Here is a 26,922-nt window from a genome sequence, read left to right as displayed (position 1 = left end):
TAACCCGGGGTGGATGGGCCCAGTGAGATCAGAAAGTGTGTAACCAGGGGAGGATGGGCCCAGTGAGATCAGACAGTGTGTAACGTGGGGAGGATGGGTCCAGTGAGATCAGACAGTGTGTAACCCGGGGAGGATGAGGCCAGTGGGATCAGACAGCGTGTAACCCGGGGATAATGGGTCCAGTGAGATTAGACTGTGTGTAACCCCGGGAAGATGGGCCCAGTGATAACAGACAGTGTGTATCCCGGGGAGGATGGAGCCAGTGAGATCAGATAGTGTGTAACACGGGGAGGATGGGCCCAGTGAGATCAGACAGTGTGTAACCAGGGGAGGATGGGCCCAGTGAGATCAGACGGTGTGTAACCCGGGAGGATGCGCCCAGTGATATCAGACAGTGTGTAACCTGGAAGGATTGTTCCAGTGAGATCAGAAAGTGTGTAACACAGGCAGGATGGATCTACTGAGATGAGATGGTGTGTAACCCGTGGAGGATGGGCCCAGTGAGATCAGACAGTGTGTTACCCGAGTAGGATGGGCCCAGTGAGATCAGACAGTGTGCAACCGGGAGAGGATGGGCCCAGTGAGATCAGACAGTGTGCAACCGGGAGAGGATGGGCCCAGTGAGATCAGACAGTGTGTAAACCGGGGAGGATGGATCCAGTGACATCAGACAGTGTGTTACCTGGGGAGGATGGGCCCAGTGAGATCAGACAGTATGTAACCCGGGGAGGATGGTCCCATTGAGATCAGAGAGCGTGGAACCTGGGGACGATGGGTCCAGTGAGATTAGACAATGTGTAACCCGGGGAGGATGGGCCCAGTGAGATCAGGCAGTGTGTAACACGGGGAGGATGGGTCCAGTGAGATCAGACAGTGTGTAACCCGGGGAGGATGGGCCCAGTGTGATCAGACAGTGTGTTACCCGGGGAGGATGGGTTCAGTGAGATTAGGCAGTGCGTAACCCGGGCATGATAGGCCCAGTGATATCAGACGGTGTGTAACCCGGGGTGGATGGGCCCAGTGAGATCTTACAGTATGTAACCCAGGAAGGATGGGCCCAGTGAGTACAGACAGAGTGTGACCCAGGGAGGATGGGCCAAGTGAGACCAGACAGTGTGTAACCCGCGGAAGATGGGCCCAGTGAGATCAGACACTGTGTAACCCGGGGAGGATGGGCCCAGTGAGATCAGACCGTGTGTAATCCGGGGAGGATGGGCCCACTGAGATCAGTCAGAGTGTTACCCGGTCAGGATGAGACCATTGTGATTAGACAGTGTGTTACCAGGGCAGGATGTGCCAAGTGAGATCAAACAGTGTGTAACCCGGGGAGGATGGGCCCAGTGAGATCAGACAGTGTGTAACCCGCGAGGAACCGCCCAGTGATATAAGACAGTGTGTAACCTGGAAGGATTGTCCCAGTGAGATCAGAAAATGTGTAACACAGGCAGGATGGATCTACTGAGATGAGACGGTGTGTAACCCGGGGAGGATCGGCCCAGTGAGATCAGACAGTGTGTAACCCGGGGAGGATGGGCCCAGTGAGATCAGACAGTATGTAACTCGGGGAGGATGGTCCCATTGAGATCAGGGAGCGTGTAACCTTGGGACGATGTGTCCAGTGAGATTAGACAGTGTGTAACCCGGGGAAGATGGGCCTAGTGAGATCAGACAGTGTGTATCTGGGGAGGATGGGTGCAGTGAGATCAGACAGTGTGTAACCCGAGGAGGATGGACCCAGTGAGATCAGACAGTGTGTAACCCGGGGAGGATGGGCCCAGTGAGATAACACAGTGTGTAACACAGGGAGGATGGGTCCAGTGAGATCAGACAGTGTGTAACCCGGGGAGGATGGCCCAGTGTGATCAGACAGTGTGTTACCCGGGGAGGATGGGTCCAGTGAGATTAGACAGTGTGTAACCCGGGCATGATGGGCCCAGTGAGATCAGACGGTGTGTAACCCGGGGAGGATGGGCCCAGTGAGATCTGACAGTATGTAACCCAGGGAGGATGGGCCCAGTGAGTACAGACAGTGTGTAACCCATGGAAGATGGGCACAGTGAGATCAGACAGTGTGTAACCCGGGGAGGATGGGCCCAGTGAGATCAGACAGTGTGTAGCACTGGAAGGATGGGCCCAGTGAAATCAGACAGTGTGTAACACTGGGACGATGGGACCAGTGAGATCAGACAGTGTTTAACCAAGGGAGGATGGGCCAGTGAGATTAGACAGTGTGTAACCCGGCGAGGATGGGCCCAGTGAGATCAGACAGTGTGTAACACTGGGAGGATGGGCCCAGTGAGATCAGACAGTGTGTAACCCGGGGACAATGGACACAGTGAGATCAGACAGTGTGTAACCCGGGGAGGATGGGCCCAGTGAGATCAGACAGTGTGCTACCCGGGGAGGATTGGCCCAGTGAGATCAAACAGTTTGTAAACCGGGGAGGATGGGCCCAGTGAGATCAATCAGTGTGTAACCCGGGGAGGATGGGTCCAGTAAGATTAGACAGTGTGTAACCCGGGCAGGATGGGCCAAGTGAGATCAGTAGGTGTGTAACCCGGGGTGGATGGGCCCAGTGAGTTCAGACAGTGTGTAACCCGGGAGGATGCGCCCAGTGAGATCAGACAATTTGTAGCCGGGGGAGGATTGGCCCAGTGATATCAGACAGTGTGTAACAGGGAAGGATTGTTCCAGTGAGATCAGAAAGTGTGTAACACAGGCAGGATGGATCTACTGAGATGAGACGGTGTGTAACCCGGGGAGGATGGGCCCAGTGAGATCAGACAGTGTTTATCCCGGGGAGGATGGATCCAGTGAGATCAGACAGTGTGTAACCCGGGGAGGATGGTACCAGTGAGATCAGACAGTATGTAACCCGGGGAGGATGGTCCCATTGAGATCAGGGAGCGTGTAACCTGGGGACGATGGGTCCAGTGAGATTAGACAGTGTGTAACCCGGGGAGGATGGGCCCAGTCAGATCAGACAGTGTGTAACCCGGGGAGGATGGGCCCAGTGAGATAAGGCAGTGTGTAACACGGGGAGGATGGGCCCAGTGTGATCAGACAGTGTGTTACCCGGGGAGGATAGGTCCAGTGAGATTAGACAGTGAGTAATCCGGGCATGATGTGCCCAGTGAGATCAGACGCTGTGTTACCTGGGGAGAATGGGCCCAGTGAGATTTTAGAGTATTTAACCCAGGGAGGATGGGCCCAGTGAGTACAGACAGTGTGTAACCCGGGGAGGATGGGCCAAGTGAGTCCAGACAGTGTGTAACCCGCGGAAGATGTGCACAGTGAGATCAGACAGTGTGTAACCCGGGGAGGATGGGCCCAGTGAGATCAGACAGTGTGTAACACTGGGAGAATGGGCCCAGTGAAATCAGACAACGTGTAACACTGGGAGGATGGGAGCAGTGACATCAGACAGTGTTTAACCAAGGGAGGATGGGCCAGTGAGATTAGACAGTGTGTAACCCGGCGAGGATGGGCCCAGTGAATCAGACAGTGTGTAACACTGGGAGGATGGGACCAGTGAGATCAGACAGTGTGTAACCCGGGGACGGTGGGCACAGTGAGATCAGACAGTGTGTAACCCGGGGAGGATGGTCCCAGTGAGATCAGACAGTGTGTAACCCGGGGAGGATGGATCCAGTGAGATCAGACAGTGGGTAATCCGGGGAGGATGGGCCAAGTGAGTCCAGACAGTGTGTAACTCGGGGAGGATGGTCCCATTGAGATCAGGGAGCGTGTAACCTGGGGACGATGTGTCCAGTGAGATTAGACAGTGTGTAACCCGGGGAAGATTGGCCTAGTGAGATCAGACAGTGTGTATCTGGGGAGGATGGGCGCAGTGAGATCAAACAGTGTGTAACCCGGGGAGGATGGACCCAGTGAGATCAGACAGTGTGTAACCCGGGGAGGATGCGTCCAGTGAGATCAGACAGTGTGTAACCCGGGGAGGATGGCCCAGTGTGATCAGACAGTGTGTTACCCGGGGAGGATGGGTCCAGTGAGATTAGACAGTGTGTAACCCGGGCATGATGGGCCCAGTGAGATCAGACGGTGTGTAACCCGGGGAGGATGGGCCCAGTGAGATCTTACAGTATGTAACCCAGGGAGGATGGGCCCAGTAAGTTCAGACAGTGTGTAACCCGGGGAGGATGGGCCAAGTGAGTCCAGACAGTGTGTAACCCACGGAAGATGGCCACAGTGAGATCAGACAGTGTGTAACCCGGGGAGGATGGGCCCAGTGAGATCAGACAGTGTGTAACACTGGAAGGATGGGCCCAGTGAAATCAGACAGTGTGTAACACTGGGAGGATGGGACCAGTGAGATCAGACAGTGTTTAACCAAGGGAGGATGGGCCAGTGAGATTAGACAGTGTGTAACCCGGCGAGGATGGGCCCAGTGAGATCAGACAGTGTGTAACACTGGGAGGATGGGCCCAGTGAGATCAGACAGTGTGTAACCCGAGGAGGATGGGCCCAGTGAGATCAGACAGTGTGTTACCCGGGGAGGATTGGCCCAGTGAGATCAAACAGTTTGTAAACCGGGGAGGATGGGCCCAGTGAGATCAGTCAGTGTGTAACCCGGGGAGGATGGGTCCAGTAAGATTAGACAGTGTGTAAACCGGGCAGAATGGGCCAAGTGATATCAGTCGGTGTGTAACCCGGGGAGGATGGGCCCAGTGAGTTCAGACAGTGTGTAAACCGAGAGGATGCGCCCAGTGAGATCAGACAGTATTTAACCCAGGGAGGATGGGCCCAGTGAGATCAGACAGTGTGTAACCCAGGGAGGATGGGCCCAGTGAGATCAGACAGTATATAACCCGGGGAGGATGGTCCCATTGAGATCAGGGAGCGTGTAACCTGGGAACGATGGGTCCAGTGAGATTAGACAGTGTGTAACCCGGGGAAGATGGGCCTAGTGAGATCAGACAGTGTGTATCTGGGGAGGATGGGCCCAGTGAGATCAGACAGTGTGTAACCCGGGGAGGATGGACCCAGTGAGATCAGACAGTGTGGAACCCGGGGAGGATGGGTCCAGTGAGATTAGACAGTGTGTAACACGGGGAGGATGGGTCCAGTGAGATCAGACAGTGTGTAACCCAGGGAGGATGGGCCCAGTGAGATCAGACAGTATATAACCCGGGGAGGATGGTCCCATTGAGATCAGGGAGCGTGTAACCTGGGAACGATGGGTCCAGTGAGATTAGACAGTGTGTAACCCGGGGAAGATGGGCCTAGTGAGATCAGACAGTGTGTATCTGGGGAGGATGGGCCCAGTGAGATCAGACAGTGTGTAACCCGGGGAGGATGGACCCAGTGAGATCAGACAGTGTGGAACCCGGGGAGGATGGGTCCAGTGAGATTAGACAGTGTGTAACACGGGGAGGATGGGTCCAGTGAGATCAGACAGTGTGTAACCCGGGGAGGATGGCCCAGTGTGATCTTACAGTATTTAACCCAGGGAGGATGGCCCAGTGAGTACAGACAGTGTGTAACCCGGGGAGGATGGGCCAAGTGAGTCCAGACAGTGTGTAACCCGCGGAAGATGGGCACAGTGAGATCAGACAGTGTGTAACCCGGGGAGGATGGGCCCAGTGAGATCAGACAGTGTGTAACACTGGGAGAATGGGCCCAGTGAAATCAGACAATGTGTAACACTGGGAGGATGGGACCAGTGAGATCAGACAGTGTTTAACCAAGGGAGGATGGGCCAGTGAGATTAGACAGTGTGTAACCCGGCGAGGATGGGCCCAGTGAGATCAGACAGTGTGTAACACTGGGAGGATGGGCCCAGTGAGATCAGACAGTGTGTAACCCGGGGACGATGGACACAGTGAGATCAGACAGTGTGTAACCCGGGGAGGATGGGCCCAGTGAGATCAGACAGTGTGCTACCCGGGGAGGATTGGCCCAGTGAGATCAAACAGTTTGTAAACCGGGGAGGATGGGCCCAGTGAGATCAGTCAGTGTGTAACCCGGGCAGGATGGGCCAAGTGAGATCAGTCGGTGTGTAACCCGGGGTGGATGGGCCCAGTGAGTTCAGACAGTGTGTAACCCGGGAGGATGCGCCCAGTGAGATCAGACAATTTGTAACCGGGGGAGGATGGGCCCAGTGATATCAGACAGTGTGTAACAGGGAAGGATTGTTCCAGTGAGATCAGAAGGTGTGTAACACAGGCAGGATGGATCTACTGAGATGAGACGGTGTGTAACCGGGGGAGGATGGGCCCAGTGAGATCAGACAGTGTTTACCCCGGGGAGGATGGATCCAGTGAGATCAGACAGTGTGTAACCCGGGGAGGATGGGCCCAGTGAGATCAGACAGTATGTAACCCGGGGAGGATGGTCCCATTGAGATCAGACAGTGTGTTACCCGGGGAGGATGGGTCCAGTGAGATTAGACAGTGTGTAACCCGGGCATGATGGGCCCAGTGAGATCAGACGCTGTGTAACCTGGGGAGAATCGGCCCAGTGAGATTTTACAGTATTTAACCCAGGGAGGATGGGCCCAGTGAGTACAGACAGTGTGTAACCCGGGGAGGATGGGCCAAGTGAGTCCAGACAGTGTGTAACCCGCGGAAGATGTGCACAGTGAGATCAGACAGTGTGTAACCCGGGGAGGATGGGCCCAGTGAGATCAGACAGTGTGTAACACTGGGAGAATGGGCCCAGTGAAATCAGACAACGTGTAACACTGGGAGGATGGGAGCAGTGACATCAGACAGTGTTTAACCAAGGGAGGATGGGCCAGTGAGATTAGACAGTGTGTAACCCGGCGAGGATGGGCCCAGTGAGATCAGACAGTGTGTAACACTGGGAGGATGGGACCAGTGAGATCAGACAGTGTGTAACCCGGGGACGACGGGCACAGTGAGATCAGACAGTGTGTAACCCGGGGAGGATGGTCCCAGTGAGATCAGACAGTGTGTAACCCGGGGAGGATGGATCCAGTGAGATCAGACAGTGGGTAATCCGGGGAGGATGGGCCCAGTGAGATCAGACAGTATGTAACTCGGGGAGGATGGTCCCATTGAGATCAGGGAGCATGTAACCTGGGGACGATGTGTCCAGTGAGATTAGACAGTGTGTAACCCGGGGAAGATGGGCCTAGTGAGATCAGACAGTGTGTATCTGGGGAGGATGGGCGCAGTGAGATCAAACAGTGTGTAACCCGGGGAGGATGGACCCAGTGAGATCAGACAGTGTGTAACCCGGGGAGGATGCGTCCAGTGAGATCAGACAGTGTGTAACCCGGGGAGGATGGCCCAGTGTGATCAGAGAGTGTGTTACCCGGGGAGGATGGGTCCAGTGAGATTAGACAGTGTGTAACCCGGGCATGATGGGCCCAGTGAGATCAGACGGTGTGTAACCCGGGGAGGATGGGCCCAGTGAGATCTTACAGTATGTAACCCAGGGAGGATGGGCCCAGTAAGTACAGACAGTGTGTAACCCGGGGTGGATGGGCCAAGTGAGTCCAGACAGTGTGTTACCCACGGAAGATGGCCACAGTGAGATCAGACTGTGTGTAACCCGGGGAGGATGGGCCCAGTGAGATCAGACAGTGTGTAACACTGGAAGGATGGGCCCAGTGAAATCAGACAGTGTGTAACACTGGGAGGATGGGACCAGTGAGATCAGACAGTGTTTAACCAAGGGAGGATGGGCCAGTGAGATTAGACAGTGTGTAACCCGGCGAGGATGGGCCCAGTGAGATCAGACAGTGTGTAACACTGGGAGGATGGGCCCAGTGAGATCAGACAGTGTGTAACCCGGGGAGGATGGGCCCAGTGAGATCAGACAGTGTGTTACCCGGGGAGGATTGGCCCAGTGAGATCAGACAGTTTGTAAACCGGGGAGGATGGGCCCAGTGAGATCAGTCAGTGTGTAACTCGGGGAGGATGGGTCCAGTATGATTAGACAGTGTGTAACCCGGGCAGAATGGGCCAAGTGATATCAGTCGGTGTGTAACCCGGGGAGGATGGGCCCAGTGAGTTCAGACAGTGTGTAACCCGGGAGGATGCGCCCAGTGAGATCAGACAGTTTTTAACCGGGGGAGGATGGGCCCAGTGATATCAGACAGTGTGTAACAGGGAAGGATTGTCCCAGTGAGATCAGAAAGTGTGTAACACAGGCAGGATGGATCTACTGAGATGAGACGGTGTGTAACCCGGGGAGGATGGGCCCAGTGAGATCAGACAGTGTGTATCCCGGGGAGGATGGATCCAGTGAGATCAGACAGTGTGTAACCCAGGGAGGATGGGCCCAGTGAGATCAGACAGTATATAACCCGGGGAGGATGGTCCCATTGAGATCAGGGAGCGTGTAACCTGGGTACGATGGGTCCAGTGAGATTAGACAGTGTGTAACCCAGGGAAGATGGGCCGAGTGAGATCAGACAGTGTGTAACCCGGGGAGGATGGACCCAGTGAGATCAGACAGTGTGTAACCCGGAGAGGATGGGCCCAGTGAGATAAGACAGTGTGTAACACGGGGAGGATGGGTCCAGTGAGATCAGAAAGTGTGTAACCCGGGGAGGATGGCCCAGTGTGATCTTACAGTATTTAACCCAGGGAGGATGGCCCAGTGAGTACAGACAGTGTGTAACCCGGGGAGGATGGGCCAAGTGAGTCCAGACAGTGTGTAACCCGCGGAAGATGGGCACAGTGAGATCAGACAGTGTGTAACCCGGGGAGGATGGGCCCAGTGAGATCAGACAGTGTGTAACCCTGGGAGAATGGGCCCAGAGAAATCAGACAATGTGTAACACTGGGAGGATGGGACCAGTGAGATCAGACAGTGTTTAACCAAGGGAGGATGGGCCAGTGAGATTAGACAGTGTGTAACCCGGCGAGGATGGGCCCAGTGAGATCAGACAGTGTGTTACCCGGGGAGGATGGTCCCAGTGAGATCAGACAGTGTGTTACCCGGGGAGGATTGGCCCAGTGCGATCAGACAGTTTGTAAACCGGGGAGGATGAGCCCAGTGAGATCAGTCAGTGTGTAACCCGGGGAGGATGGGTCCAGTAAGATTAGACAGTGTGTAACACTGGGAGGATGGGACCACTGAGATCAGACAGTGTTTAACCAGGGGAGGATGGGACAGTGAGATTAGACAGTGTGTAACCCAGCGAGGATGGGCCCAGTGAGATCAGACAGTGTGTAACCCGGGGAGGATGGGTCCAGTGAGATTACACAATGTGTAACCTGTGGAGGATGGGCCCAGTGAGATCAGACAGTGTGTAACCAGGGGAGGATGAGCCCATTGAGATAAGAAAGTGTTTAATCCGGGGAGGGTGAGCCCGGTGAGATTAAACAGTGTGTTCCCCGGGGAGGATGTGTCCAGTGAGATCAGCCAGTGTGTATCCCAGGGAGGATGGGCCCAGTGAGAACCGAAAATGTGTAACCCGGGGAGGATGGGCACAGTGAGATCAGACAGTGTGTCACTTGGGGAGGATGGGACCAGTGAGATCAGACAGAGTGTAACCCGGAGGAGGATGGGCCCAGTGAAATCAGACGGTGTGTAACCCGGGGAGGATGGGCCCAGTGAGATCATACATTGTGTAGCCCTGGAGGATGCGGCCAGTGAGATCAGACAGTGTGTAACCAGGGGAGGATGAGCCCAATGAGATCAGACAGTGTGTAACCCGGGGAGGATGGGTCCAGTGAGATTACACAATGTGTAACCTGTGGAGGATGGGCCCAGTGAGATCAGACAGTGTGTAACCAGGGGAGGATGAGCCCATTGAGATAAGAAAGTGTTTAATCCGGGGAGGGTGAGCCCGGTGAGATTAAACAGTGTGTTCCCCGGGGAGGATGTGTCCAGTGAGATCAGCCAGTGTGTATCCCAGGGAGGATGGGCCCAGTGAGAACCGAAAATGTGTAACCCGGGGAGGATGGGCACAGTGAGATCAGACAGTGTGTCACTTGGGGAGGATGGGACCAGTGAGATCAGACAGAGTGTAACCCGGAGGAGGATGGGCCCAGTGAAATCAGACGGTGTGTAACCCGGGGAGGATGGGCCCAGTGAGATCATACATTGTGTAGCCCTGGAGGATGCGGCCAGTGAGATCAGACAGTGTGTAACCAGGGGAGGATGAGCCCAATGAGATCAGACAGCGTGTAACCCCGGGAAGATGGGCCCAGTGATATCAGACAGTGTGTAACCCGGGGAGGATGGACACAGTGAGATCAGACAGTGTGTAACACGGGGAGGATGGGCCCAGTGAGATCAGACGGTGTGTAACAGGGAAGGATGAGCCCAGTGAGATCAGAAAGTGTGTAACACAGGCAGGATGGATCTACTGAGTTGAGACGGTGTGTAACCCGGGGAGGATGGGCCCAGTGAGATGAGACAGTGTTTTACCCGGGTAGGATGGGCCCAGTGAGATCAGAGAGTGTGTCACCCGGGGAGGATGGATCCAGTGAGATCAGACAACCCGGGGACGATGGGGCCAGTGAGATCAGACAGTATGTAACCCGGTGAGGATGGTCCCATTGAGATCAGAGAGCGTGTAACCTGGGGACGATGGGTCCAGTGAGATTAGACAGTGTGTAACCCGGGGAAGATGGGCCCAGTGAGATCAGACAGTGTGTAATCTGGGGAGGATGGGCCCAGTGAGATCAGACAGTGTGTAACCCTGGGAGGTTGGGCCCAGTGAGATCAGACAGTGTGTAACACGGGGAGGATGGGTCCAGTGATATCAGACAGTGTGTAACCCAGGGAGGATGGGCCCAGTGAGATCAGACAGTGTGTTAGCCGGGGAGGATGGGTCCAGTGAGATTAGACAGAAAGTAACCCGGGCAGGATGGGTCCAGTGAGATCAGACGGTGTGTAATCCGGGGGGGATGGGCCCAGTGAGATCAGACAGTGTGTTAGTCGGGGAGGATGGGTCCAGTGAGATTAGACAGAAAGCAACCCGGGCAGGATGGGTCCAGTGAGATCAGACGGTGTGTAACCCGGGGAGGATGGGCCCAGTGAGTACAGATAGTGTGTATCCCGGGCAGGATGGGTGCAGTGCGATCAGACAGTGTGTAACCAGGGGAGGATGAGCCCAGTGAGATCAGACAGCGTGTAACCCGGGGATAATGGGTGCAGTGAGATTAGACAGTGTGTAACCCCGGGAAGATGGGCCCAGTGATATCAGACAGTGTGTATCCCGGGGAGGATGGAGCCAGTGAGATCAGACAGTGTGAAACACGGGGAGGATGGGCCCAGTGAGATCAGACAGTGTGTAACCCGGGGAGGATGGGCCCAGAGAGATCAGACAGTGTGTTACCCGGTCAGGATGAGACCAGTGTGATTAGACAGTGTGTAACCTGGAAGGATTGTCCCAGTGAGATCAGAAAGTGTGTAACAGAGGCAGGATGGATCTACTGAGATCAGACAGTGTGTAACCGGGAGAGGATGGGCCCAGTGAGATCAGACAGTATGTAAACCGGGGAGGATGGACCCATTGAGATCAGAGAGCGTATAACCTGGGGACGATGGGTCCAGTGAGATTAGACAATGTGTAACCCGTGGAACATGGGCCTAGTGAGATCAGTCAGTGTGTAATCTGGGGAGGATGGGCCCAGTGAGATCAGAAAGTGTGTAACCCGGGGAGGCTGGGCCCAGTGAGATCAGACAGTGTGTAACCCGGGGAGGATGGGCCAGTGAGATTAGACAGTGTGTAACACGGCGAGGATGGGCCCAGTGAGATCAGGCAGTGTGTAACCCGGGGATGATGGGCCCAGTGAGATCAGACAGTTTGTAGCCCGGGGAGTATGGGTCCAGTGAGATTAGACAGTGTGAAACCCGTGGAGGATGGGTCTAATGAGATCAGTCAGAGTGTAACCCGCGCAGGATGGGCCCAGAGAGATTAGACAGCGTGTAATCTCGGGAGGATGGTCCCAGTGAGATCAGACAGTGTGTGTCCCGGGGAGGATGTGCCCAGTGAGATTAGACAGTGTGTAACCCGGTGAGGATGCGCCCAGTGAGATCAGACAGTGTGTAACTTGGGGAGGATGGGCCCATTGAGATCAGACAGTGTGTAACATAGGAAGGATGGGTCCAGTGAGATCAGACAGTTTTTAACATGGGGTGGATCGGTCCAGTGAGATTAGACAGTGTGTAACCGGGCAGGATGGGCACAGTGAGATCAGGCGGAGTGTAATCCGGGGAGGGTGTGCCCAGTGAGATCAGACAGTGTGTAACCCGGGGAGGATGGGCCCAGTGAGATTAGACAGTGTGTAACACGGCGAGGATGAGCCCAGTGAGATCAGACAGTGTGTAACCCGGGGATGATGGGCCCAGTGAGATCAGACAGTGTGTAACCCGGGGAGGATGGGCCCAGTGAGATCAGTCAGTGTGTAACCCGGGGAGGATGGGCCCTGTGAGATCAGGCAGTTTGTAGCCCGGGGAGTATGGGCCCAGTGAGATTAGACAGTGTGTAAGCCGGGAAGGATGGGTCCAGTGAGATTAGACAGTGTGAAACCCGTGGAGGATGGGTCGAATGAGATCAGTCAGAGTGTAACCCGCGCAGGATGGGCCCAGAGAGATTAGACAGCGTGTAATCTCGGGAGGATGGTCCCAGTGAGATCAGACAGTGTGTGTCCCGGGGAGGATGTGCCCAGTGAGATTAGGCAGTGTGTAACCCGGTGAGGATGGGCCCAGTGAGATCAGACAGTGTGTAACCTGGGGAGGATGGGCCCATTGACATCAGACAGTTTGTAACCCGGAGAGGGTGAGCCCAGTGAGATTAAACAGTGTGTTACACGGGGAGGATGTGTCCGGTGAGATCAGACAGTGTGTAACCCAGGGATGATGGGCCCAGTGAGATCAGACAGTGTGTAACCCAGGCAGGATGGGCCCAGTGAGATCAGACAGTGTGTAACCCAGGGAGGATGATTACAGTGAGATAAGACAGTGTGTAACCCGGCGAGGATGGACCCAGTGAGATCAGACAGTGTGTAACCAGGGGAGCATGGGCCTAGTGAGATCAGACAGTGGGTAACCCGGGGAGGATAGGCCCAGTGAGATCAGACAGTGTGTAACACGGGGAGGATGGGCCTAGTGAGATCAGACAGTGGGTAACCCGGGGAGGATAGGCCCAGTGAGATCAGACAGTGTGTAACACGGGGAGGATGGGTCCATTTAGATCATACAGTGTTTACCCGGGGAGGATGGTCCCAGTGAGATCAGACAGTGTGTTACCCGGGGAGGATGGGTCCAGTGAGATTAGACAGTGTGTAACCCGGGCACGATGGGCCCAGTGAGATCAGACGGTGTGTAACCCGGGGAGGATGGGCTCAGTGAGATCAGACAGTTTGTAAACCGGGGTGGATGGGCCTAGTGAGACCAGTCAGTGTGTAACCCGGGGAGGATGGGTCCAGTGAGATTAGAGAGTGTATAACACAGGGAGGATGGGACCAGTGAGATCAGACAGTGTTTAACCAAGGGAGGATGGGACAGTGAGATTAGACAGTGTGTAACCCGGTGAGGATGGGCCCAGTGATATCAGACAGTGTGTAACCCGGGGAGGATGGGTCCAGTGAGATTACAGAATGTGTAACCCGTGGAGGATGGATCTAATGAGATCAGACAGTGTGCAACCCGCACAGGATGGGCCCAGAGAGATTAGACAGTGTGTAACACGGGGAGGATGGGCCCAGTGAGATCAGACAGTGTGTAACCAGGGGAGGATGGGCCCATTGAGATAAGAAAGTGTGTAATCCGGGGAGGGTGAGCCCGGTGATATTAAACAGTGTGTTCCACGGGGAGGATGTGTCCAGTGAGATCAGACAGTGTGTAACCCAGGGAGGATGGGCCCAGTGAGATCAGAAAATGTGTAACCCGGGTGGATGGGCACAGTGAGATCAGACAGTGTGTAACCCGGTGAGGATGGACACAGTGAGATCAGACAGTGTGTAACCCGGGGAGGTTGGGCCCAGTGAGATCAGACAGTGTGTAACATGGGAAGGATGGGTCCAGTGAGATCATACAGTGTTTAAACCGGGGAGGATGGGCCCAGTGAGATCAGACAGTGTGTAACCGGGGAGGATTGTCCCAGTGAGATCAGACAGTGTGTAACCCGGTGACGATGGGCACAGTGAAATCAGACAGTGTGTAACCCGGGGAGGATGGGGAAGTGAGATCAGACGGTTTGTAACCCGGGGAGGATGTGCCCAGTGAGATCAGACAGTGTGTAACCCGGGAGGATGGGTCCAGTGAGATCAGACAGTTTGTAACTCGAGGGGGATGGGCCCAGTTATATCAGACAGTGTGTAACCGGGAAGGATTGGCCCAGTGAGATCAGACAGTGTGTAACCCGGGGAGGATGGGCCCAGTTCGTTTAGGCAGTGTGTAACCCAGTGAGGTGGGCCCAATGAGATCAGACAGTGTGTAACCTGGGGAGGATGGGCACAGTGAGATCAGACAGTGTGTAACCCGGTGAGGATGGACCCAGTGAGATCAGACAGCGTATGACCCCGGGTGGATGGGCCCAGTGAGATCAGACAGTGTTTAACACGGGGAGGATGGGACCAGTGAGATCAGAAAGTGTTTAAGCCGGGGAGGATGGGCCCAATGAGATCAGACAGTGTGTAACCCGTGGAGGGTGAGCCCAGTGAGATTAAACAGTGTGTTACCCGGGGGGGGATCTGTCCATTGAGATCAGACAGCGTGTAACCCAGGGAGGATGGGCCCAGTGAGATCAGAGAGTGTTATACCCGGGGAGGATGGGTCCAGTGAGATTAGACAGTGTGTAACCCGGGCAGGATTGGCCCAGTCAGATCAGACGGTGTGTAACCCGGGGAGGATGGGCCCAGTGAGATCAGACAGTGTGTAACCCGGGGAGGATGGGCCAGTGAGATTAGACAGTGTGTAACACGGCGAGGATGGGCCCAGTGAGATCAGGCAGTGTGTAACCCGGGGATGATGGGCCCAGTGAGATCAGACAGTTTCTAGCCCGGGGAGTATGGGCCCAGTGAGATTAGACAGTGTGTAAGCCGGGAAGGATGGGTCCAGTGAGATTAGACAGTGTGAAACCCGTGGAGGATGGGTCTAATGAGATCAGTCAGAGTGTAACCCGCGCAGGATGGGCCCAGAGAGATTAGACAGCGTGTAATCTCGGGAGGATGGTCCCAGTGAGATCAGACAGTGTGTATCCCGGGGAGGATGTGCCCAGTGAGATTAGGCAGTGTGTAACCCGGTGAGGATGGGCCCAGTGAGATCAGACAGTGTGTAACTTGGGGAGGATGGGCCCATTGACATCAGACAGTATGTAACCCGGAGAGGGTGAGCCCAGTGAGATTAAACAGTGTGTTACCCAGGGAGGATGTGTCCGGTGAGATCAGACAGTGTGTAACCCAGGGAGGATGGGCCCAGTTAGATCAGACAGTGTGTAACCCAGGCAGGATGGGCCCAGTGAGATCAGACAGTGTGTAACCAGGGGAGCATGGGCCTACTGAGATCAGACAGTGGGTAGCCCGGGGAGGATAGGCCCAGTGAGATCAGACAGTGTGTAACACGGGGAGGATGGGTCCATTTAGATCATACAGTGTTTAACCCGGGGAGGATGGGCCCAGTGAGATCAGACAGTGTGTAACACGGGGAGGATGGGTCCATTTAGATCATACAGTGTTTAACCCGGGGAGGATGGGCCCAGTGAGATCAGACAGTGTGTTACCCGGGGAGGATGGGTCCAGTGAGATTAGACAGTGTGTAACCCGGGCAGGATGGGCCCAGTGAGATCAGACGGTGTGTAACCCGGGGAGGATGGGCTCAGTGAGATCAGACAGTTTGTAAACCGGGGTGGATGGGCCTAGTGAGACCAGTCAGTGTGTAACCCGGGGAGGATGGGTCCAGTGAGATTAGAGAGTGTGTAACACAGGGAGTATGGGACCAGTGAGATCAGACAGTGTTTAACCAAGGGAGGATGGGACAGTGAGATTAGACAGTGTGTAACCCGGTGAGGATGGGCCCAGTGATATCAGACAGTGTGTAACCCGGTGAGGATGGGCCCAGTGATATCAGACAGTGTGTAACCCGGGGAGGATGGGTCCAGTGAGATTACAGAATGTGTAACCCGTGGAGGATGGATCTAATGAGATCAGACAGTGTGCAACCCGCACAGGATGGGCCCAGAGAGATTAGACAGTGTGTAACACGGGGAGGATGGGCCCAGTGAGATCAGACAGTGTGTTACCCGGTGAGGATGGGTCCAGTGAGATCAGACAGTGTGTAACCCGGGGACGATGGGCACAGTGAAATCAGACAGTGTGTAACCCGGGGAGGATGGGGCCAGTGAGATCAGACAGTGTGTAACCCGGGGAGGATTGGCCCAGTGAGATCAGGCAGTGTGTATCCCGGGGAGGTTGGGCCCAGTGAGATAAGTCAGTGTGTAACCCGGGAGGATGGGCCCAGTGAGATCAACAGTGCGTAGCCCGGGGAGTATTGGCCCAGTGAGATCAGACAGTGTTTAAGCCGGGGAGGATGGGCCCAATGAGATCAGACAGTGTGTAACCGGGAAGGATGGGCCCAGTGAGATCAGAAAGTGTGTAACATGGGGAGGATGGATACAGTCAGATGAGACAGTGTATAACCCGGGGACGATGGGCCCAGTGAGATCAGCCAGTGTTTAAGCCGGGGAGGATGGGCCCAATGAGATTAAACAGTGTGTTACCCGGGGGGGATCTGTCCATTGAGATCAGACAGCGTGTAACCCAGGGAGGATGGGCCCAGTGAGATCAGACAGTGTTATACCCGGGGAGGATGGGTCCAGTGAGATTAGACAGTGTGTAACCCGGGCAGGATTGGCCCAGTCAGATCAGACGGTGTGTAACCCGGGGAGGATGGGCCCAGTGACATCAGACAGTGTGTAACCCGGGAGGATGGGCCCAGTGAGATCAGACAGTTTGTAACCGGGAAGGATGGATACAGTCAGATGAGACAGTGTGTAACCCGGGGACGATGGGCCCAGTGAGATCAGCCAGTGTGTTACGCAGGTAGGATTGGCTCAGTGAGATCAGACAGTGTGTATCCCGGGGAGGATGGGCCCAGAGACATCAGACATGGTGTAACCCGGGGAGGATGGGCCCAGTGTGTTCAGACAGTGTGTAACCCGGGGAGGATGGGCCCATTGAGATCAGACAGTGTGTAACCCGGGGACGATGGGCACAGTGAGATCAGACAGTGTGTATCCCGGGGAGGATGGGCCCAGTGAGATCAGACAGTTTTTAACATGGGGTGGATCGGTCCAGTGAGATTAGACAGTGTGTAACCGGGCAGGATGGGCACAGTGAGATCAGACGGAGTGTAATCCAGGGAGGGTGTGCCCAGTGAGATCAGACAGTGTGTAACCCAGGGACGATGGGCAAAGTGAGATCAGAGAGTTTGTAACCCAGGGAGGATGGGCCAGTGAGATTAGACAGTGTGTAACCCGGGGATGATGGGCCCAGTGAGATCAGGCAGTGTGTAACCCGGGGATGATGGGCCCAGTGAGATCAGACAGTGTGTAACCCGGGGAGGATTGGCCCAGTGAGATCAGGCAATGTGTTACCCGGTGAGGATGGGCCAACTGAGATCAGTCAGTGTGTAACCCGGGGAGGATGGGCCCAGTGAGATCAGGCAGTTTGTAGCCCGGGGAGTATGGGCCCAGTGAGATTAGACAGTGTGTAAGCCGGGAAGGATGGGTCCAGTGAGATTAGACAGTGTGAAACCCGTGGAGGATGGGTCTAATGAGATCAGTCAGAGTGTAACCCGCGCAGGATGGGCCCAGAGAGATTAGACAGCGTGTAATCTCGGGAGGATGGTCCCAGTGAGATCAGACAGTGTGTATCCCGGGGAGGATGGGCCCAGTGAGATCAGACATGTGTGTAACTTGGGGAGGATGGGCCCATTGACATCAGACAGTTTGTAACCCGGAGAGGGTGAGCCCAGTGAGATTAAACAGTGTGTTACCCAGGGAGGATGTGTCCGGTGAGATCAGACAGTGTGTAACCCAGGGAGGATGGGCCCAGTGAGATCAGACAGTGTGTAACCCAGGCAGGATGGGCCCAGTGAGATCAGACAGTGTGTAACCCGGCGAGGATGGACCCAGTGAGATCAGACAGTGTGTAACCCGGGGAGCATGGGCCTAGTGAGATCCGACAGTGGGTAACCCGGGGAGGATAGGCCCAGTGAGATCAGACAGTGTGTAACACGGGGAGGATGGGTCCATTTAGATCATACAGTGTTTAACCCGGGGAGGATGGGCCCAGTGAGATCAGACAGTGTGTTACCCGGGGAGGATGGGTCCAGTGAGATAAGACAGTGTGTAACCTGGGCAGGATGGGCCCAGTGAGATCAGACGGTGTGTAACCCGGGGAGGATGGGCTCAGTGAGATCAGACAGTTTGTAAACCGGGGTGGATGGGCCTAGTGAGACCAGTCAGTGTGTAACCCGGGGAGGATGGGTCCAGTGAGATTAGAGAGTGTGTAACACAGGGAGGATGGGACCAGTGAGATCAGACAGTGTTTAACCAAGGGAGGATGGGACAGTGAGATTAGACAGTGTGTAACCCGGTGAGGATGGGCCCAGTGAGATCAGACAGTGTGTAACCCGGGGAGAATGGGTCCAGTGAGATTACAGAATGTGTAACCCGTGGAGGATGGATCTAATGAGATCAGACAGTGTGCAACCTGCACAGGATGGGCCCAGAGAGATTAGACAGTGTGTAACACGGGGAGGATGGGCCCAGTGAGATCAGACAGTGTGTTACCCGGTGAGGATGGGTCCAGTGAGATCAGACAGTGTGTAACCCGGGGACGATGGGCACAGTGAAATCAGACAGTGTGTAACCCGGGGAGGATGGGGCCAGTGAGATCAGACAGTGTGTAACCCGGGGAGGATTGGCCCAGTGAGATCAGGCAGTGTGTATCCCGGGGAGGTTGGGCCCAGTGAGATAAGTCAGTGTGTAACCCGGGGAAGATGGGCCCAGTGAGATCAACAGTGCGTAGCCCGGGGAGTATTGGCCCAGTGAGATTAGACAGTGTGTAACCCGGGGAGGATGGGTCCAGTTAGATGAGACAGTGTAAAACCCGTGGAGGATGGGTCTAATGAGATCAGTCAGAATTTAACCCGCGCAGTATGGGCCCAGAGAGATTAGACAGTGTGTAACGCGGGGAGGATGGGCCCAGTGTGATCAGACAGTGTGTAACACGGGGAGGATGGGCCCAGTGCGATTTGGCAGTGTGTAACCCGGTGAGGATGGGCCCAGTGAGATCACACAGTGTGTAACCTGGGGTGGATGGGCCCATTGAGATCAGAAAGTGTGTAACCCGAGGAGGGTGAGCCCAGTGAGATTAAACAGTGTGTTAACCGGGGAGGATGTGTCCAGTGAGATCATACATTGTGTAACCCAGGGAGAATGGTCCAAGTGAGATCAGACAGTGTGTAACCCAGGGAGGATGGGCCCTGTGAGATCAGACAGTGTGTAACCTGGGGAGGATGGGCACAGTGAGATCAGACAGTGTGTAACCCGGTGAGGATGGACCCAGTGAGATCAGACAGCGTCTGACCCCGGGTGGATGGGCCCAGTGAGATCAGACAGTGTTTAACACGGGGAGGATGGGACCAGTGAGATCAGAAAGTGTTTAAGCCGGGGAGGATGGGCCCAATGAGATCAGACAGTGTGTAACCCGTGGAGGGTGAGCCCAGTGAGATTAAACAGTGTGTTACCCGGGGGGGGATCTGTCCATTGAGATCAGACAGCGTGTAACCCAGGGAGGATGGGCCCAGTGAGATCAGACAGTGTTATACCCGGGGAGGATGGGTCCAGTGAGATTAGACAGTGTGTAACCCGGGCAGGATTGGCCCAGTCAGATCAGACGGTGTGTAACCCGGGGAGGATGGGCCCAGTGAGATCAGACAGTGTGTAACCCGGGGAGGATGGGCCAGTGAGATTAGACAGTGTGTAACACGGCGAGGATGGGCCCAGTGAGATCAGGCAGTGTGTAACCCGGGGATGATGGGCCCAGTGAGTTCAGACAGTGTGTAACCCGGGGAGGATTGGCCCAGTGAGATCAGGCAATGTGTTACCCGGTGAGGATGGGCCCAATGAGATCAGACAGTGTGTAACCCGTGGAGGGTGAGCCCAGTGAGATTAAACAGTGTGTTACCCGGGGGGGGATCTGTCCATTGAGATCAGACAGCGTGTAACCCAGGGAGGATGGGCCCAGTGAGATCAGACAGTGTTATACCCGGGGAGGATGGGTCCAGTGAGATTAGACAGTGTGTAACCCGGCGAGGATTGGCCCAGTCAGATCAGACAGTGTGTAACCAGGGGAGCATGGGCCTAGTGAGATCAGACAGTGGGTAACCCGGGGAGGATAGGCCCAGTGAGATCAGACAGTGTGTAACATGGGGAGGATGGGTCCATTTAGATCATACAGTGTTTAACCCGGGGAGGATGGGCCCAGTGAGATCAGACAGTGTGTTACCCGGGGAGGATGGGTCCATTGAGATAAGAAAGTGTGTAATCCGGGGAGGGTGAGCCCGGTGATATTAAACAGTGTGTTCCACGGGGAGGATGTGTCCAGTGAGATCAGACAGTGTGTAACCCAGGGAGGATGGGCCCAGTGAGATCAGAAAATGTGTAACCCGGGTGGATGGGCACAGTGAGATCAGACAGTGTGTAACCCGGTGAGGATGGACACAGTGATATCAGACAGTGTGTAACCCGGGGAGGATGGGACCAGTGAGATCAGTCAGTGTGTAACCCGGGGAGGTTGGGCCCAGTGAGATCAGACAGTGTGTAACACGGGGAGGATGGGCCCAATGAGATCAGACAGTGTGTAACCAGGGGAGGATGGGCCCATTGAGATAAGAAAGTGTGTAATCCGTGGAGGGTGAGCCCGGTGATATTAAACAGTGTGTTCCACGGGGAGGATGTGTCCAGTGAGATCAGACAGTGTGTAACCCAGGGAGAATGGGCCCAGTGAGATCAGAAAATGTGTAACCCGGGTGGATGGGCACAGTGAGATCAGACAGTGTGTAACCCGGTGAGGATGGACACAGTGATATCAGACAGTGTATAACCCGGGGAGGATGGGACCAGTGAGATCAGTCAGTGTGTAACCCGGGGAGGTTGGGCCCAGTGAGATCAGACAGTGTGTAACATGGGAAGGATGGGTCCAGTGAGATCATACAGTGTTTAAACCGGGGAGGATGGGTCCAGTGAGATCAGACAGTGTGTAACCGGGAAGGATTGTCCCAGTGAGATCAGACAGTGTGTAACCCGGTGACGATGGGCACAGTGAAATCAGACAGTGTGTAACCCGGGGAGGATGTGCCCAGTGAGATCAGACAGTGTGTAACCCGGGAGGATGGGTCCAGTGAGATCAGACAGTTTGTAACTCCAGGAGGATGGGCCCAGTTATATCAGACAGTGTGTAACTGGGAAGGATTGGCCCAGTGAGATCAGACAGTGTGTAACCCGGGGAGGATGGGCCCAGTTCGTTTAGGCAGTGTGTAACCCAGTGAGGTGGGCCCAATGAGATCAGACAGTGTGTAACCTGGGGAGGATGGGCCCATTGAGATAAGATAGTGTGTAACCCGGGGAGGGTGAGCCCTGTGAGATTGAACAGGTTGTTACCCGGGGAGGATGAGTCCAGTGAGATCAGACAGTGTGTAACCCAGGGAAGATGGGACCAGTGAAATCAGACAGTGTGTTACCCAGGGACGATGGGCCCAGTGAGATCAGACAGTGTGTAACCTGTGGAGGATGGGCCCAGTGAGATCAGTCATAGTGTAACCCGAGAGGATGGGCCCAGTGAGATCAGACAATGTGTAACCCGAGGAGGATGGGCCCAGTGACATCAGACAGTGTGTAACCTGGGGAGATGGGCCAAGTGTAATCAGACAGTGTGTACCCCGGGGAGAATACGCCCAGTGAGTTCAGACAATGTGTAACCCGGGGAGGAGGGGCGCAGTGAGATTAGACCGGGTGTTACCCGGGGAGGATGGGCCCAGTGAGATTAAACAGTGTGTACCCTGGGGAGGATGGGCCCAGAGAGATAAGGCACTGTGTAATCCGGGGAGGATGGGCCCAGTGAGATCAGACAGTATGTAACCCGGGGAGGATGGGCTCAGTGAGATCAGACAGTGTGTAACATGGGAAGGATGTGTCCAGTGCGATCAGACAGTGTGTAAACCGGGGAGGATGGGCCCAGTGAGATCAGACAGTGTGTAGCCCGGGGAGGATGGACACAGTGAGATCAGACAGTTTCTAAACCGGGGAGGACGGGCCAAGTGAGATCAGTCAGTGTGTAACCCGGTGAGGATTGGTCAAGTAAGATTAGACAGTGTGTAACACTGGGAGGATGGGACCAGTGAGATCAGACAGAGTTTTACCAGGGGAGGATGGGACAGTGAGATTAGACAGTGTGTAACCCGGGGAGGATGGCCCAGTGTGATCAGACAGTGTGTTACCCGGGAGGAAGCGCCCAGTGATATCAGACAGTGTGTAACCGGGAAAGATATTCCCAGTGAGATCAGAAAGTGTGTAACACAGGCAGGATGGATCTACTGAGATGAGGCGGTGTGTAACCCGGGGAGGATTGGCCCAGTGAGATCAGACAGTGTTTAACCCGGGGAGGATGGATCCAGTGAGATCAGTCAGTGTGTAACCCGGGGAGGATGGGCCCAGTGAGATCAGACAGTATGTAACCCGTGGAGGATGGTCGAATTGAGATCAGGGAGCGTGTAACCTGGGGACGATGGGTCCAGTGAGATTAGACAGTGTGTAAGCCGGGGAAGATGGGCCTCGTGAGATCAGACAGTGTGTATCTGGGGAGGATGGGCCCAGTGAGATCAGACAGTGTGTAACCCGGGGAGGATGGGCCCAGTGAGATAAGACAGTGTGTAACACGGGGAGGATGGGTCCAGTGAGATCAGACAGTGTGTAACCCGGGGAGGATGGCCCAGTGTGATCAGACAGTGTGTTACCCGGGGAGGATGGGTCCAGTGAGATTAGACAGTGTGTAACCCGGGGAGAATGGGCCCAGTGAGATCAGACAGTGTGTAACACTGGGAGGATGGGACCAGTGAGATCAGACAGTGTTTAACACTGGGAGGATGGGACCAGTGAGATCAGACAGTGTTTAACCAAGGGAGGATGGGCCAGTGAGATTAGACAGTGTGTAACCCGGCGAGGATGGGCCCAGTGAGATCAGACAGTGTGTAAAACTGGGAGGATGGGCCCAGTGAGATCAGACAGTGTGTAACCCGGGGAGGATGGGCCAAGTGAGTCCAGACAGTGTGTAACCCGCGGAAGATGGGCACAGTGAGATTAGACAGTGTGTAACCCGGGGAGGATGGGCCCGGCGAGATCAGACAGTGTGTAACATTGGGAGGATGGGACCAGTGAGATCAGACAGTGTTTAACCAAGGGAGGATGGGCCAGTGAGATTAGACAGTGTGTAACCCGGCGAGGATGGGCCCAGTGAGATCAGACAGTGTGTAAAACTGGGAGGATGGGCCCAGTGAGATCAGACAGTGTGTAAGCCGGGGACGATGGACACAGTGAGATCAGACAGTTTGTAAACCGGGGAGGATGGGCCCAGTGAGATCAGTCAGTGTGTAACCCGGTGAGGATGGGTCCAGTAACATTAGACAGTGTGTTACACTGGGAGGATGAGACCAGTGAGATCAGACAGAGTTTTACCAGGGGAGGATGGGACAGTGAGATTAGACAGTGTGTAACACGGCGAGGATGGGCCCAGTGAGATCAGACATTGTGTAACCCGGGGAGGATAGGCCCAGAGAGATTAGACAGTGTGTAACCCGGGGAGGATGGGCCCACTGAGATCAGACAGTGTGTAACCCGGGGAGGATGGGCCCCGTTGAGATTCGGCAGTGCTTCACCCAGTGAGGATGGGCCCAGCGGGATCAGACAGTGTGTAACCAGGGGAGTTTGGGCCCATTGAGATAAGAATGTGTGTAATGCGGGGAGGGTGAACCTGGTGAGATTAAACAGTGTGTTCCCCGGGGAGGATATGTCCAGTGAGATCAAACAGTGTGTAACCCAGGGAGGATGGGCCCAGTGTGAACCGAAAATGTGTAACCCAGGGAGGATGGGCACAGTGAGATCAGACAGTGTGTAACCTGCGGAGGATGGGACCAGTGAGATCAGACAGAATGTAACCCGGAGGAGGATGGGCCCAGTGAGGTCAGACGGTGTGTAACCCGGGGAGGATGGGCCCAGTGAGATCATACATTGTGTAGCCATGGAGGATGGGCCCAGTGAGATCAGACAGTGTGTAACCAGGGGAGGATGAGCCCAGTGAGATCAGACAGCTTGTAACCTGGGGATAATGGGTCCAGTGAGATTAGACAGTGTGTAACACCGGGAAGATGGGCCCAGTGATATCAGACAGTGTGTAACCCGGGGAGGATGGACACAGTGAGATCAGACAGTGTGTTACCCGGTCAGGATGGGTCCAGTGTGATTAGACAGTGTGTAACCCGGGCAGGATGGGCCAAGTGAGATCAGTCGGTGTGTAACCCGGGGAGGATGGGCCCTGTGAGATCAGCAGTGTGTAACCCGGGAGGATGCGCCCAGTGAGATCAGACAGTTTGTAACCGGGGGAGGATGGGCCCAGTGATATCAGACAGTGTGTAAGAGGGAAGGATTGTCCGAGTGAGATCAGATAGTGTGTAACACAGGCAGGATGGATCTACTGAGATGAGACGGTGTGTAACCCGGGGAGGATGGGCCCAGTGCGATCAGACAGTGTGTTACCCGGGTAGGATGGGCCCAGTGAGATCAGACAGTGTGTAACCGGGGGAGGATGGGCCCAGTGAGATCAAACAGTGTGTAACGCGGGGAGGATGGGCCCAGTGAGTTTGGACAGGGTGTAGCCATGGAGGATGGGCCCAGTGAGATCGGAGAGTGTGTAACCCGGGAGGATAGATCCAGTGAGATCAGACTCTGTGTAACCCGGGGACGATGGGCCCAGTGAGATCAGACAGTATGTAACCCGGGGAGGATGGTCGCATTGAGACCAGAGAGCGTGTAACCTGGGGACGATGGGTCCAGTGAGATTAGACAGTGTGTAACCCGTGGAGGATGGACCCAGTGAGATCAAACAGTGTGTTAGCCAGGGCGTATGGGACCAGTGAGATTAGACAGTGTGAAACCCGGGCAGGAAGGGTCCAGTGAAATCAGACGGTGTGTAACCCTGGAAAGAATGGGCCCAGTGAGATCAGACAGTGTGTAACCCAGGGAGGATGGGCCCAGTGAGTACAGGTAGTGTGTAACCCGGGGAGGATGGGCCAAGTGAGACCAGACAGTGTGTAACCCGGGGAGGATGAGCCCAGTGTGATCAGACAGCGTGTAACCCGGGGATAATGGATCCAGTGAGATTAGACAGTGTGTAACCCCGGGAAGATGGGCCCAGTGATATCAGACAGTGTGTATCCCGGGGAGGATGGAGCCAGTGAGATCAGACAGTGTGTAACACGGGGAGGATGGGCCCAGTGAGATCAGACAGTGCGTAACCCGGGGAGGATGGGACCAGTGTGATTAGACAGTGTGTAACCCGGGCAGGATGGGCCAAGTGAGATGCGACGATGTGTTACACGGGGAGGATGGGCCCAGTGAGATCAGACAGTGTGTAACCCGGGAGGATGCGCCCAGTGATATCAGACAGTGTGTAACCGGGAAGGATTGTCCCAGTGAGATCAGAAAGTGTGTAACACAGGCAGGATGGACCTACTGAGATGAGACGGTGTGTAACCCGGGGAGGATGGGCCCAGTGAGATCAGACAGTGTGTTACCCGGGTAGGATGGGCCCAGTGAGATCAGACAGTGTGTAACCGGGAGAGGATGGGCCCAGTGAGATCAGACAGTGTGTAACCCAGGGAGGATGGATCCAGTGAGATCAGACAGTGTGTAACCCGGGGAAGATGGGCCCAGTGAGATCAGACAATGTGTTACCCGGGGAGGATGGGTCCAGTGAGATTAGACAGTGTGTAACCCGGTCATGATGGGCCCAGTGAGATCAGACGGTGTGTAACCCGGGGAGGATGGGCCCAGTGAGATCTTACAGTATGTAACCCAGGGAGGATGGGCCCAGTGAAACCAGACAGTGTGTAACCCGGAGAGGATGGATCCAGTGAGATCAGACAGTGTGTAACCCGGGGAGGATGGGCCCAGTGAAATCAGACAGTATGTAACCCGGGGAGGATGGTCCCATTGAGATCAGAGAGCGTGTAACCAGGGGCCGATGGGTCCAGTGAGATTAGACAGTGTGTAATCTGTGGAGGATGGGCCCAGTGAGATCAGACAGTGTGTAACGCGGGGTGGATGGACCCAGTGAGATCAGACAGTGTGTAACACGCGGAGGATGAGTCCAGTGAGATCAGACAGTGTGTAACCCAGGGAGGATGGTCCCAGTGTGATCAGACAGTGTGTTACCCGGGGAGGATGGGTCCAGTGAAATTAGACAGTGTGTAACCCGGGCATGATGGGCCCAGTGAGATCAGACGGTGTGTAACCCGGGGAGGATGGGTCCAGTGAGATTAGACAGTGTGTAACCCGGGGAGGATGGGTCCAGTGAGATTAGACAGTGTGTAACCCGGGGAGGATGGGCCCAGTGAGATCAGACAGTGTGTAACACTGGGAGGATGGGACCAGTGAGATCAGACAGTGTTTAACCAAGGGAGGATGGGCCAGTGAGGTTAGACAGTGTGTAACCCGACGATGATGGGCCCAGTGAGATCAGACAGTGTGTAACCTGTGGAGGATGGGCCCAGTGAGATCAGACATAGTGTAACCCTTGAGGATGGGCCCAGTGAGATCAGACAGTGTGTAACCCGGGGAAGATGGGCCCTGTGACATCAGACAGTGTGTAACCTGGGGCGGATGGGCCCAGTGTAATCAGACAGTGTGTACCC

This window comes from Somniosus microcephalus, unplaced genomic scaffold, assembly GCF_052327205.1.
Source record: "Somniosus microcephalus isolate GS21.2 unplaced genomic scaffold, FLI_Smic_1.0 unresolved_chr2, whole genome shotgun sequence".
Taxonomy (NCBI): domain Eukaryota; kingdom Metazoa; phylum Chordata; class Chondrichthyes; order Squaliformes; family Somniosidae; genus Somniosus; species Somniosus microcephalus.
This window is presented reverse-complemented; position numbering follows the sequence as displayed.